At 43.3% G+C, this 14,237-nt stretch overlaps 1 protein-coding gene across 6 annotated transcripts in view; it reads left to right on the top strand.

The window, feature by feature from the left end:
- Window positions 1-14,237, top strand: part of TOPBP1 (DNA topoisomerase II binding protein 1) — a 252,201-nt gene that overhangs the window by 4,420 nt on the left and 233,544 nt on the right. For 2 of the 6 annotated variants that reach the window (XR_015055948.1, XM_085872707.1), the window contains exon 1: window positions 13,568-14,112. The exons of 1 other annotated variant lie outside the window; for it this stretch is intronic. The gene's annotated coding sequence lies outside the window, so the exon portion shown is untranslated. Of the gene's footprint in view, window positions 1-13,566; window positions 14,201-14,237 lie in introns of those variants that run through there. 3 more of the 6 variants (XM_085872711.1, XM_085872710.1, XM_085872709.1) reach the window with 3 other exon arrangements.

The raw sequence follows: 14,237 nt of genomic DNA, 5'->3' as shown, positions 1-14,237 counted from the left end.
GAATCTCCCCTGATCCTAGAATTTGCATATATCGATTTCACACAGACGCGCCTGGAGGCGGGGCCAAGCCGCTCCGCGCTTGCTAATTGGACGGAGGGGAAGTGGGCATGTAGCGTTCTTGATCCGAATTCTCCCTCGGAAAGGCTGCTATTTGCGCTCGCGGCTCGGTGCGTTCGGCACCGATCACCGAACGGGCCCGAGACAGCCCGACGCTCAGTGTTCACAGGTGGTGCGGGAATGGCCGTAGAAGGAGAGAGGTGAAGGTGGTGGAGGGTTTTCGGTGGTGGTTTGATGGTTATGGTGCCGTTTGGGAATGGCGGTGATGCGATGATGTGGGATTGAGTTGTGAAGGTAAAGGTCCTGGCTGTTGGCGTTGTTGTTGTTGTCCGAGGGTTGGAGCGTGGTTGCAGTTGGTGACGATGGCTGGCGTGGTGGTTGTTATGTGATGGCGGTTGAGACGTGGTTGGTTCAAAATAAAGATAGAACAGAAAAACGGATATCTCAAAGCGTCGCAGCCCGTATGAATCACATAAATTCCCTCCAAACAACGGGTTTGGGGCTAACTACACATGTACTTAGAGATATCTCACCTGCAGGCCCTTCATGGTGTAATGCGAATTTCCACAGCCGTAACACTATATATATATATATATATATATATATATATATATATATATATATATATATATATATATATATATGTATATATATATATATATATGTATATATATATATATATATATATATATATATATATATATATATATATATCGTTACTGCCATGGGTACCAAGTGAATTATGAGGGGGTTAATCCCCGTTTCTCCTTGGAAGAAATTACTTCACAATTAACTTTGTACTGTGGTGGGTTGCCTAACAACCACAAACGCCAATCAGTCAACCACGACTTCCAGTGCCCACCGTATAATTTGCCGTTTAACTAGAGGTTACATGGCCTCCTGACCGGGGAACACGCCATCGGCGATGCACCAATCTTATCTTGATTCAATCTTAAGTAATACGGCCGAGCGTTTACCACTAGTGCACGCCGACTATGACATGTTAATTTGTTTGGGAATTATAATCTCCCAGTCTACCTAGGTTTGGATAATGCTGGATAAATGGAAGGAAATGACAATCAGACAGGTTGAAATGTCAAGGAATTTATTATTAACAAGAAAAATACATGAACTGAAGGATTTTTTATGTCCTTGTCAATTAAATGGGTGAAATCAAATCAAATTTTCAATCAACAAAATTATCTCAATCAGATGAATAATTCAACAAGCATTTATAGAAAAATGGACAAAGAGCAGATGCTTATCACTATGCGTTACTTTACAATTCAACACGAGCCATGGGTACCCTTCAGACCATTCAGGGAGAAAAGAAATCCGGTCTTGGCTTACCAGGGCAGAAGTCATCGTGCATCTATTAAAATAACCCAAAGTGTGTAAGTGTGGCTTGGTCTGCCTCTTTAAATGAGCTCTCCACAGCTTGACTCGCTTCTACTGTTGGCGATTTGCCTTGCCATGCACCCACCCGCAAACACGCTTGAATACCAATCAATGTCACATTGTTATTCTCAGGAACCAGGAACACCAAGAACCAGGAACGCCAATAACCAGTCTTTCCGAGCAAAACCAGCAGCAGTCCAAATGTCAACAACCGCTGTTGCTGCTGTCACCAACAGTCAGCAGCTGTCACCAACTGCCGTTACAACTATCATCAGGATCTCTCACCCACTGTCATCAGGGTGGTCCTGCCATTCTTTTATAGATGACCAGTGTTGGTGAAGCCTCAAGCATGACTTCAGCCAAATCCAGCTTGCTTATTGGCGCATTCCTGCATGAGACCTCCAACCGTCCATTCTTGTGCTCATTCTCTCTCGACCATCAAACGAGATGCAACTCCCAATTAGCTCAGGCCTGGCTTACAACACCATGTTCGGGGTGCTGGACGAACACCAGAAAGCAGCCATTTGCCAGAACAAACGAGTGGAAACATGAAGCGCTCACAGAACATTAACAGGCAATCATCACCTCTTTGCTTCGCAACAATACGAAGAAGAGCCGATCAGCGTCCATGGAGCTGCTGAACGGGGTGTCGATCGCCGCTGGAAAAAGGTGGGTGTCGAATGTCAATGGAAAGAGGTGGGTTGTTGATCGTTGATGAAGAAGGTGGGTGCCTGAGGTAAATGATCCGAGACCACAGCCATGTTTGATCGTCAGAACGAACTTTTCGGGAAAAGCTTGCGGTGTGATTAATGACTCAAATGTCCTGTAAGTCCAATGTGAAAATGATAACCAAAATAAAACGTGGAACTAAATTGTGTATTTCCAAGTCATTGTGTCTTGATGGAAAGGGTAGAGAATGAGTATTCGTTGGGCTAAAGGCTGTCTTGTCACATGCAGGAATGGTGAATATCATCATGCAGAAATGAAAACAAACAAAAAAATCATACGTCATGAACGTGTCAAAAAGAGGAAAAAGTTATCTCCAAAAAAAGGAAGGGAACCTGTTCTCTGCCCTTCTCCAACGCATCAAAGAGTTAGAATCCCACCAGACAATGGGATGGGTCTATTCTGAACATGCATTTATGGAAATAACTGTCTGACAACCTGGATGTTGTGTGCATTACTCGGATCCGATTCTGAAACTCACAACTAATATATATATATATATATATATATATATATATATATATATATATATATATATATATATATATATATATATACATACTGTATATATTGTTGCGGTTAAGGAAATTCGCAAACCACCATTCAGGTCCCGTAGGTGAGATATCTCTGTAAGTACATGTGTAGTTAGCCCCAAACTCGTTGTTTAGAGGGAATAAATGTCATTCATTCGGGCTGCGACGCTTTGAGAGAGTCGTTTTTCTGTTCTATCTTTATTTTGAACCAACCACGTCTCAACCGCCATCACACAACAACCACCAACTGCAACGCCGCTTCACAACAACAACAACACCAACAGCCATGACCTTTACCTTCACAACTCGCTCCCACAAACATCGCATCACCGCCATTCCAAACGTCACCATGGCCATAAACCACCACAATAAACCCTCCACCACCTTCACCTCTCCTCCTTCTACCGCCATTCCCGCACCACTTGTGAGCACCGAGCGTCAGGCTGTCCTGGACTCGTACAAGGTGCGCGCCGAACCGCGAGTGCAAAGTGCGGCCTTTCCGAGGAGAATTCGGATCAGGAATGATACACGCCCACTTCAGATCCGTCCAATCAGCAAGCGCGGGGTGGTTTGGCCCCGCCTCCAGGCGCGTCGGAGTAGAATCGGGATATGCAAATTCTCGGATCAGGGGAGACACGCCCCTTTTTCTCCGTCCAATGGGCGAGCGTGGCTCCAACCCCGAGCTCGTTCTGATCCAGAAATTTGCATATGGGTTCTCCTGTCGGACTACAAAGCGCCGGGCGCAGGGCGAATTGGGCAGTCAGTTTGGAAGAGTCAGTCTGGAGAGGTCGGAGAGCCGAGTGGAGCTCGCGGTCTGTCGGGGTTCGGAGTCTGTCGGGGAGCTGCAGAGAGGGGAAGCCTGGAGCTTGGAGCACGGTCGAGTCGGGTTGGAGCACGGAGTGAGTCGGGAGGCGAGGGCGTACAGGTGGTTTGCTGCAGTCGGCTGAGGAGAATTGGGGAAGAGACCGAATAGCTCGGGTCCGAGGCAAGGAAGACGGCGGTCGGCGACGAGCTCGCAGTGGAATCGCTCGTCGCGGGACCCAAGCAAGCCAGCTATCCTCTTTCCCCAGAGCATCAACAATTCCCCCCTTTTTCCCCCTGCGCTGAGATAGTGCGAAAAGGGGGGCCCCGTTCCCACCCCACTCCAAGCAGTGCCAACGAAACCCGCGAAGGAGCACGGAGTCGGGGCGCCGCCGCGCCACCACATTGGCGGCTCATCACAAATACACGGGTAGGATCCACCCGGTCTCGCGGACCTGACCGCTCTTTCAGGTCCCGCGCAAATATTGGCCCACAGGCCCCGTCTGCCCCCTTGTCTTTGAGGGTGGCCCTTTTCTTTTGCTTTTGAGTAAATGTGTTGTTGGCACCGTCTGTAAAGTAAAACTGTGTAAGTGTTGCCGTGTGCTCGCGTAGTCGGTTGTAGATCTGCATTGTTGTGCTTCTTTTGTAGCATTTGCTGTAGGTGCATAATTGTTGTAATTGTATATGTGTGCTCTCCGTGTGCCGCGGAATAAATGTGCATTATGTTGAACTGTTTTTCCCGTTTCGCTTCGTCTTTTCTTTAATTGAATCTCCATCTTGTTTCACGTAAAGGGTTGGTAGTGGGCTTAATACGCCCGATAATTAATCGGAACCGTCGAGGCCGACGATAACACCGCTCGGTTATCCCGATAGTACGGAACGGGTTGCTTCAGTGGCCCGTGTCCGGAGTCGACCTGCGGCGAGGTGCGATCGCCCGGTCTACCCTCCACGTGGGTACTTAGGTAGGTCGAATTTGGCGAACAACCCTATCCCACGCGGGGGGCCGATTGGCACAATCGTGGTGAGGCCGAAAGGCCCACCCATGACTAGCTCCCGGCGTTAGTCCGAGAGGGTCACGACAGAATTGTCCGTCCGGTGGGCGACGTGCCGCGATTCGAGTTACGTGGCCGTTCGCACTCCGGCAGGCGCGAATTCGCAACTATATATATATATATATATATATATATATATATATATATATATATATATATATATATATATATATATATATGTTGTACCTTTTATTCATTTCTGTTCTCCATATCTATATTATAAAGCAGGAGTGTCTGTCTGTCTGCATCCCCAAACTACTCCCTCAGTTTTGGGGATTGTTCCATCAAACCTTATGTGGAATGTTTTGGGGTACCAGCGGATGTCCCAAGGTTGGTGGGAGGTTTCATAAATACCTCAATAAAATTATGATTTTGACTTTCGATCTGGATGTAACATCAAAACGATGTTATCTTCATTTACCTCATTAGTTTTTGTAACATTGTATTTTGTTATCTTAATCTGTGATTGGAATGATGCTGTTTGGAATGAAAATATAGAGATTGTGCTTAAAGGAAAAATCAGGAAATTATGTGAGGGTTTCCACTGGTGACATTTGCGGATTTGGCGTTTGCAGATTCGCCAATGACATTATTAAAATATTACCCACCATCTGTTGGGATCAGCTGCAGTAAGTTTTTTGCCCAAGTCGTTCAGGAACCCGCAATCTATGCCTGACGTTCGACCGAAGGTGTCACAGGGACGTGGAATTTATTGGTTCATAACTTCATGATTTGGCATTCGCCATTTCCACATTGTCTGTTTGCTTTTTGGGGTCCCTCCCGTACATAGCACGGATACCTCGCTTGTTCTCATCATCAAGGTTTGTTGAAGATTTGATGATGAAACCTCAAATGGTAAAAAGAGTTATGGCCTGGACATATACACTGAAGCTCAGTGGTAAATAAATAAAGAAACACGGAAGTGATTTTTTTTTTTTAAAGGACGTCTCACGCTTGATGTGCTATCATTATGTAGCCATTACCATTATCACTCTGCAGTTACCGAAGAAGCCCTGAACACTTTTGATAGTTTTATCTGCCAATAAATAAACAGTTTACAGGGAGGGGCCTCCATGTAATCGGCTTTTCCCTGAGCAACCACATTCCTAGTACTTGTCTCAAAGGCGGAAAAAAAACCAAAACCTGCAGTCTCGTGCTTGACGCGCTGCGGCCACATTTGATAAAAACTCAAATGGTAAAACTTATGGCCTGCACAGACAGACACACACACACACACACACACACACACACACACACACACACACACACACACACACACACACACACACACACAATTGCAAAGCCCCGTCTCCCACTGCATGGGGGTGGGGGGGTTTGGAAAGGGTGGGGGACAGGCTAATTAAGGTCGCCAAAATGGGTAGAAATTGCTGTGAAGTGCTTATCTAATGTGACCTTACATGACGGGAAAAAATTTGTGGCACATTGATTTAAGGCAAACTGCAGTCTCGACTCTCGAGTCTAGAGTGTGAGTGGCGAATAACATTTTGGTTGTGAAAGGCAGGGGAAGATCCAGACTATTTGGAAATGGAGTCGGCAGCCTGAGTCGGGGCACATAACTCTCCAGATTCTTGTACTGAAATTGACTAAATGTGATGGATGCACAGTCTATCTAGGACACAGAAAGGCAAAAAGACATGATCACAATCATCATTATCATTTACCATGCTCTCCACAGAGCATCAATTCTTACGAAGCAGTTTCTCGACTCAGGTTACAATCCTTGATGGGTTGCCACTCTGTCACATGATACTCGAATGAGTGTGCAGGAATTTGGAATTTGACCATGGTGCTGGCAATAGCTCTCCGACTGTTTACAAAGGACACTATCAGATTTTTAACGTCCACCAACTAATGCTAGCGGATAGGACATCCGGTTTAACGTGCATCCAAAGGACAACATGCACATTGATGTCTCACCATGCCTGGGAAACACCAGGATGACAGTTATAACTGGGCTGAGATTTGAACCGAAGTTCGACGGCTCAGAGTGCAGGCTGTCCTACCTCAAAGCTTCAATAAGACTTTGAGGCTTCAAATTAATTTACGGGGAAATTCAATGTTGCATTAACTTCATTTATGGTACATTTCACATAAACTTACCAGTTCATGCAGATAATTCAGTCCTGTACAGTGGTTCAACCACCCTAATGTGGATAAAACAATCAAGAAAAGCGATGTGTTTGTTTTCAAAGTACATCTGAATCGAGCTCATCATCAGCTGAATGCATATAAAGTTTGATCAGTAAGCAATCATGAATTCTCTCTGCTGTTTGCATCATTGAGGTGTGACTGATATAGCACCCATGTGGGTTAGAGCAGGAATTTGGAACTTGGTGAAGATAACTGGCATACAATGCCCTACTGCTTTCCAAAGGCAGTCAAGGGTGATGAAGCATGCGATAGCAATACACTGCAGAAGACTGGGGAAGTAAAAGATATCGACTGTGAGGTGAATATTTGGGGTGCTCGTTAAAAAAAAACATGTGATGAAAATCAGTGAAAATAATTACCTGTTATAGATAGGCTACATTTCGAAGCTGGCCTCCAAATTCATGCGTGAACAGAGCCAGCTGCCTTTTCATCGCAGACAGTTTGGTGGCCTCTCAACCTTCTATCTTCTCTTGTCTGTTCTTGCATACCCTGCCCTTTAAGCTCTCCACTCATTTCCAGCTTGAGCAAAGTGGATGTGTCATCCAGTAACCCCATCTTTATTAACCTTTTCCAATTCAGGCTTTCTCTTCACTCTCATACCTGTGGAATTATCTACCTATCTCAGTGCAATCTTGCTCATTCCAATACTGTCATGCTTACAAAGGCTGTCCTCTACCATTTCACATGGTCTTTCCTCTATTCCAGCTTGTCAGATTCTTTTTTATACTCCCATTAACATCCCACCTACTCCCCCCCCCCTCACCTCTTTCATCCCCACCACACCTCTCCTCCACTCCTCCCTCCACCACATGACAGTAGCTCAGATCCTGTGCCATGCTCACCTGCTTTGCAGTGCCACTGTCAGCTCAATACCGTGATTACAATAACAAGTCATCTTGTCATTGATTACAATGTCATCTTGCTCTTCCAATAACAAGTCCTTTTGTAAAAAAATGACAACAGGAAAAGATGAGGTAGCTTGTTCATTTAAGTGTTGCACTGGAAGCTAGCAATGTGAATAAATAATCTGAAATCACATTCATCTCCTGTCAATTCCCTGCATCTCCTCTTGCAATTTGACATTTGCATCTTCCAAATCCCTATCTAACAACAAAATTACACAAGGGACAGCAGCAGGTGCTGCGGGACCGGGCGTAGTGGCGTGCGCCTGTAATCCGGCTACTCGGAGGCTTGGGTTGGAGGATCGCTTGAGGACGGGAGCTCTGTGCTGGGCTGTGCTATGAGAGGGTGCAGGGCAGCCCAGAATCATGGTGAAACCCAATCCTTATCCCTGTGTCGTAATAGGCGACCAGGGTTGCGTCAGGAAGGGCATCCGGCGTAAAACCTTTGCCAAATCAGTATGCGGATCATAACGGATGATGCGCTGTGGCAACCCCTAACGGGAGCAGCCGAAAGACGAATAACAACAACAACAACAACAACAACAACAACAACAACAACAGCAGCAGGTGCTGCAAGCTGAGTGGTTAATAATGGCAGTGCCTGTTGGGCCACTGAGATTCAAGGACATCCTTCAGGGTTTTTTGCATTGTATGTGCCCCTCCCTCCCCATGCCACAGCCCTTCCTCCTCCAGCCTTCCTCCACCCTGTGAATGATCCTGAACAAACGGTGAACTATTTTGTGAACCGAGAAAGCCAGCAAGTAAGCATGGATTCCTGTTGGCATTTCCCTTCGCACAACTCTCCCTGAGTGCCAGCACTGTCCCCCTGACAAGCAGCCAGGGCCCCTTAGGGAAAGCCCTTTGCCTTTCGCTAAATATATTCCAACAGTAATGGTAAACCTTTATAAAAGGACACAGGCCCGATGAAGACTGAGACCAAAATCTGTGTGGTCACACATCGCACCTGGAATGTTTGCAGAAAAATCGACAATAATAACTGCACTTTCTGCAGTGATTAAGAAGATCTGAATCATACAATTACAGAGCTCTGTACTGAAGCAAAAAGCTAATAAGTGGCATATATTGCGAAACAACATCAACCCAGCTCGAGATAAAGAGAAGAGAAGCAAAAGGTGGGCTAGGGCACATAGGAGAAGAGAGCCATCCTCTCTTGCGAAGTGTATTCCATACATATGGGGGAAAAGGAAAAACGTTGCAAGGACCAATTAAAAGAGAAAAAAAAATCAAATATGTCTGTGAAGGTGGAGATATTCTTTCCAGTCTAAAGGGTTGAAAGGTTTAAAAGGTACATTCCAATAGTATGTAATTAATGGACATAAAGTCACATGGCTTCACGGACCATGTTTTTCGTTTTTATATGTATTGTATAGCTATACATATAAATCATGTGAATCGATTGAAAATTGACGATTTTTGTGACCTTCACCTATTGACATCAAAAACAATAGGCTTCCAGCTTGTCACCTCCTCTAGCTACCAGGTGGTGAAGTTTTGTGATGATCGGAGTAAAAATGTGACCTGAAGGCAATTGGAATACAAACAAACAAGAAGGATGACATGTAGGAGCATGAGACTTGCAAAATCCCTAAAATAAATTTGACCTTAAAAATAATTGGTGGTTGAATTCAGTGACCTGATATGTGAATCCTCCTTGAAATTTCAAGTCAATCAGATGGAAATTGAGGACTTTAGAACTTCCACCCAAGTTGTTGACCTTTGGCCTATGGTAACCTCAAAAATAATGGGTGGTTGAATTCAGTGCCATGATATGCAAACCCTGTTCAAATTTCAAGTAAATCGGATGAAAATTGACAATTTTATAAATTTGGCCTATATTGACCTTTTGACCTTTTGACCTCAAATATTGTGGGTGGTTGAATTTCCTAGCCTGATATGCAAATCCTGTTCAAATTTTATGTCAATCGGAAGAAAACTGAGGACTTTAGAGATTTGAAAGATTTGTTGACTTTTGGCCTATGTTGACATTTTAACCTTTTGACCTCAAAAACAATAGGCTTCTTACTTATGATAAACTCTACCATGTGGTGAAGTTTCAAGTAGATCGGTTGAAAATTGTGACCTGCAGGCGATTGAAAAATGGAACGAATAACAAAATCGACTGATCAATCTATCGATATATGCCTAAAACTCTCATCTTGTATATATGTATGAATGTATGTATGTTCCAGAAATACAGCCAAAACAGTACACGATAGTGCAAATATTTTCGGGCAACCTTACTCACCATTCGCCTGTGGTGTGCAGTATCAAGTTTTGTTAAAATCGGACAACGAAAAATATTATTAAAAAATCAATTCCCGATTCAGTCAAGTACTCTTCAGGAGAATTTGATCAATGCAAACAACCTCGGTGGTATCGTTCGTTGGAGCAATCTTTTTCTTTTTTTTTCTTGAAATAATTTATTTTAAAATGTCAAACATTCAGTATGGAGAAAGAACAATTTATTTTTAAACATAAAATAAACATCGCCATTTTGATCTTATATACTTCCGTGTTCATTAATAAACAAAATTGTGTTTAGAAGATAACGCACAATAATTTATTCGACTTTCTTTTCTCCAATAAAAAACCTATTAAACCAAAATAAATAAAAACCAACCCCCCCCCCCCCCAGACCCTCCTATTGGGCACAGATTTTGATGCGGTCAATAAACTTTTTTCACATTGACGCGCAACATCAAGTTTCATTCAAATCAGGTAACGAAAAAATTCTTTAAAAATCAATTCCCAATTCAGTGAAGTACTCTTCGGGATTATTTGATCAATACAAACAACCTCAGCGGTAGTTTGCTGGAGATTTTTTTGGGGGATTCGAGATATATGCTAGATATCCCTTATTGTTGGCTTTTCCGTGTGTGTGTGTGTGTGTGTGTGTGTGTGTGTGTGTGTGTGTGTGTGTGTGTGTGTGTGTGTGTGTGTCTGCAACGCGAGGCTCCACAGCATGAACCAGCGAACCGATTTCGATGAAACTTTGCCAACAGGTGCCATATGGGCTGGGAATGTGCGCATTTGAATTTCGTTGCCTAGCAACCACCCGTTGCTGTGCAGCGGCCGAAAAAACTGCGTACAGTATTTTCAATACTTGTCCTTCAGTTTTGAATGTAGAGAACCGACACTTCGAAATTAAACACGTCGAGATATTTAGAAAATTTTACTCGAGCCGATTTTTGATTGAGGTTTTATTTTTCAAATGGTAGTCCTTCAAAAATCGGGTGTCTATTTACCATCATTTTTTATGAGGGGCTTAGGAAAGTGGGCGGAGCTTAGGGAAAGTGGGCGTGGTTGATGAAAAGTGGGAGTGGCGTAGGAAAGTGGGCGTGGTTTATGGAAAGTGGGCGTGGCTTATGAAAAATATTGTGTGGCTCAGGAGGTGTGGTCAAACAAGCGCATTGAGAGAAGTTTATCAGGTTTTCTGTGTGTGTGTGTGTGTGTGTGTGTGTGTGTGTGTGTGTGTGTGTGTGTGTGTGTGTGTGTGTGTGTGTGTGTGTGTGTGTGTGTGTGTGTGTGTGTGTGTGTGTGTGTGTGTGTGTGTGTGTGTGTGTGTGTGTGTGTGTCTCTGCAACGCGAGGCTCCACAGCACAAACCAGCAAACCGATTATTTTTCAAATGGTAGTCCTTCAAAAATAGGGTGTCTATTTACCGTCATTTTTTATGAGGAGTGCCAGTTTGCAAAATACGCAGTAGGAAAAATCTTGCCAGGCAGAGGAACAATTGTATGTGAACCAATACGTCTTGGCAATGAATCTTCGTCGGTGGATCAGGCAGAATGAAAAGCATCGTATCCAGCGCTTCGATCCGAGCTCATCCCTGGTCACCAACCGGCTTGTCGAAATGTTTTTTTTTCAACCGCTGTCACAACGGGAACCCAACACGGGTTCACGGGTCGTCTAGTATGTTACGAAAACTCTCATCTTGTGTGTATATATATGTGTATATATATATATATATATATATATATATATATATATGTATATATATATGTGTATATATGTGTATATATATATATATATATATATATATATATATATATATATATATATATATATTTAGTGACAAGAGTAACAGTCACTCAAACCCCACATCGGCCCCCCAGACCCTGATCTTTTTTTTAATGCCATGAACAAACTTTCGCACATCACAGGTGATGAAGATAGTGGTGAAGTTTCATCGAAATTGTGTGTATAGTTTCGGAGAAGAGAGCAAATACATATTTTGGGGGTGGGGGAGGGGAAAATACCTATTTTGGGGGTGGGTGGCAAATACCTATTTTGGGGGTGGGTGGCAAATACCTATTTTGAGGGTGGGTTGCAAATACCTATTTTGTTTGTGGGTGGCAAATACCTATTTTGGGGGTGGGTGGGTGTGGGAGGGGCAAATACCTATATTTTGGGGGTGGGTGGGTGGCAAATACCTATTTTGTTTGTGGGTTGCAAATACCTATTTTGGGGGTGGGTTGCAAATACCTATTTTGGGGGTGGGTGGCAAATACCTATTTTGGGGGTGGGTTGCAAATACCTATTTTGGGGGTGGGTGGGTGTGGGAGGGGCAATCCCCCCCGGTAGACCCCCCCTCCTATTGGGCACAGATTTTGATGCGGTTAATAAACCTTTGTTTGGCATCAGATATGAAGCTCGGAGCTAAGTTTCATCAAAACCGTGTGTTTGGTTCTGACGATATAATGATTGAAGTGTTGACTGATTGACTGATACCCACATACACTCCTCGAGGTGAGCGAAAAAATCGGGGGAAGCGCGAATCGTCAATTTCCTATTCAGTCAAGTACTCTTCGGGAGAATTTGATCAATGCAAACACCTCGGTGGTATAGTTCGCTGGAGCTATATATATATATATTTTTTTTCTTGAAATAATTTATTTTTTTAATCTCAAACATTCAGTACAGACAAAGAACGAGTCCCTCTGTTTACATGGAACGGCTTCACTGAATGCAACTTTAACACAGGGACTGAAAATTCGTTTCTCGACTTCTACTAGACTGGTATTTATAAACTAGAAAATACCAAAGTAATGTTAATTTTAAAAAAATGAAAACAAGAACGAGAACTGTTGGTAAAGTGAGAACAGCATCAGATCTACGATAATCTATATATCACAATTATTTTTTTTTTATTCTTGAAAAGGAACTTAATCGGTTATCCAGCTGGGAAAAGGCGTGCAGTCAGATTCTTATGTACAATGTCAAGATTAATTCAAATAAAACAAGTAAACTGAAGAAACTCGCCTCTAAAAGGCAGAGTCGAAAACAAAATACAGTGATCCGATTGTGACAACTTTCTCAAAGGAATTTATTATTTTAGCAGCGGCGACAGAGAACAAGCACCAGGAAACGAAAGCTAAATAAACGGAAAGTCAGCAGGAGGAGCTTTTTGCCAAGTTTATCGATGGACCATACCATTGTGCATTCTGGACAGGGGGGGATGGGGGTGGCGCATTTCGGATTGTGGGGGGGGGAGGTTGCAAGTTTGTGGATCTTGAAGATTTCGGATGAAATATAGAAAATATCAATTAAAGTATGAAATACATGTTTCAATAATATTTCGACTGGCTTGGAAAGCGACACCAAGTTGTTTGCAAATGGAACATACATTAAGCCAGACGTTCTTTATTAATAGTATAAATAGAATGCTTAAGCCGCTTGGCGAGCGCGACACAAGCTGATTGGTAATGGAACACACCCCTGTTGTCCAAGACTGGAGAGTTCGGCTTATTGTCAAATGTAATTCCTCATACACACGCATTAGCGAACTCGAATTTTTTTAAAGGATAAAAAAAAGTTTATATCTATATTCGGGAATTCATCAAAAACACAAAGCTCTGAGTTATCTTCGATCGTGGTTGGTCTGATCAGGTCACGTGGTTTCACGGAAGTTAATTTGAATTCGCTTCAATAAAAGTGTTATTTATTTTGTCTGCGATGCGGATGATTATTAACGTATTGAAATATAAATAAAACACCGGTATAATTCACATTGTGAAGTAAATAGTATAATTTATTTACTGCGGTGTTTATCTGAAAGAATCGTTCAACTCGTTCAAGCCGAATCGCCAATGGGGAGCTTCAGTGCCGGTTCGGTTAGTAGTTCTCGTTCAGTCATTTGGCGGGAATGTTGATGATTCACGACGCACTCGTTATTTCAGCGTTTACATCTCACAATCTGCACACGCACGTCAAATATAAGCCATCGATTAGTTTGATGAGGTACTTGTATATAAAATATTGAGGACGGACAAAGAAAGACCGGAAGGAAAATTAAAAAAAGGAATTGTTGACGATGAATCAGGGTGTCCGAGTCGAGAATCCGAGCTCGATGTGCTGAACCGGGTTAGGCCTGAAGTTGTGGGACCTGTGGGACCTTGTGGAATCGGCTTGGCCCGTCAGGTTTAAACGAGCAGTCCATTATTCCTCACAGGTAAGTTCGTCTGTGGTTACACAGAGCTCGAGCTCGATGATTGAAACTCGGTGATCGCCTGGATCGAAAAAATTCCATGTTTCGTGAGGTAATTGATGTTGATTTGTTTGGTAATTCAGTGTGGT

Source organism: Eptatretus burgeri, chromosome 3, assembly GCF_056783735.1.
Source record: "Eptatretus burgeri isolate ZD-2024b chromosome 3, Ebu_testis_v1, whole genome shotgun sequence".
Taxonomy (NCBI): Eukaryota; Metazoa; Chordata; class Myxini; order Myxiniformes; family Myxinidae; genus Eptatretus; species Eptatretus burgeri.
Note: the sequence above shows the minus strand (reverse complement) of the source record. Positions and strands in the feature narration are given on the sequence as shown.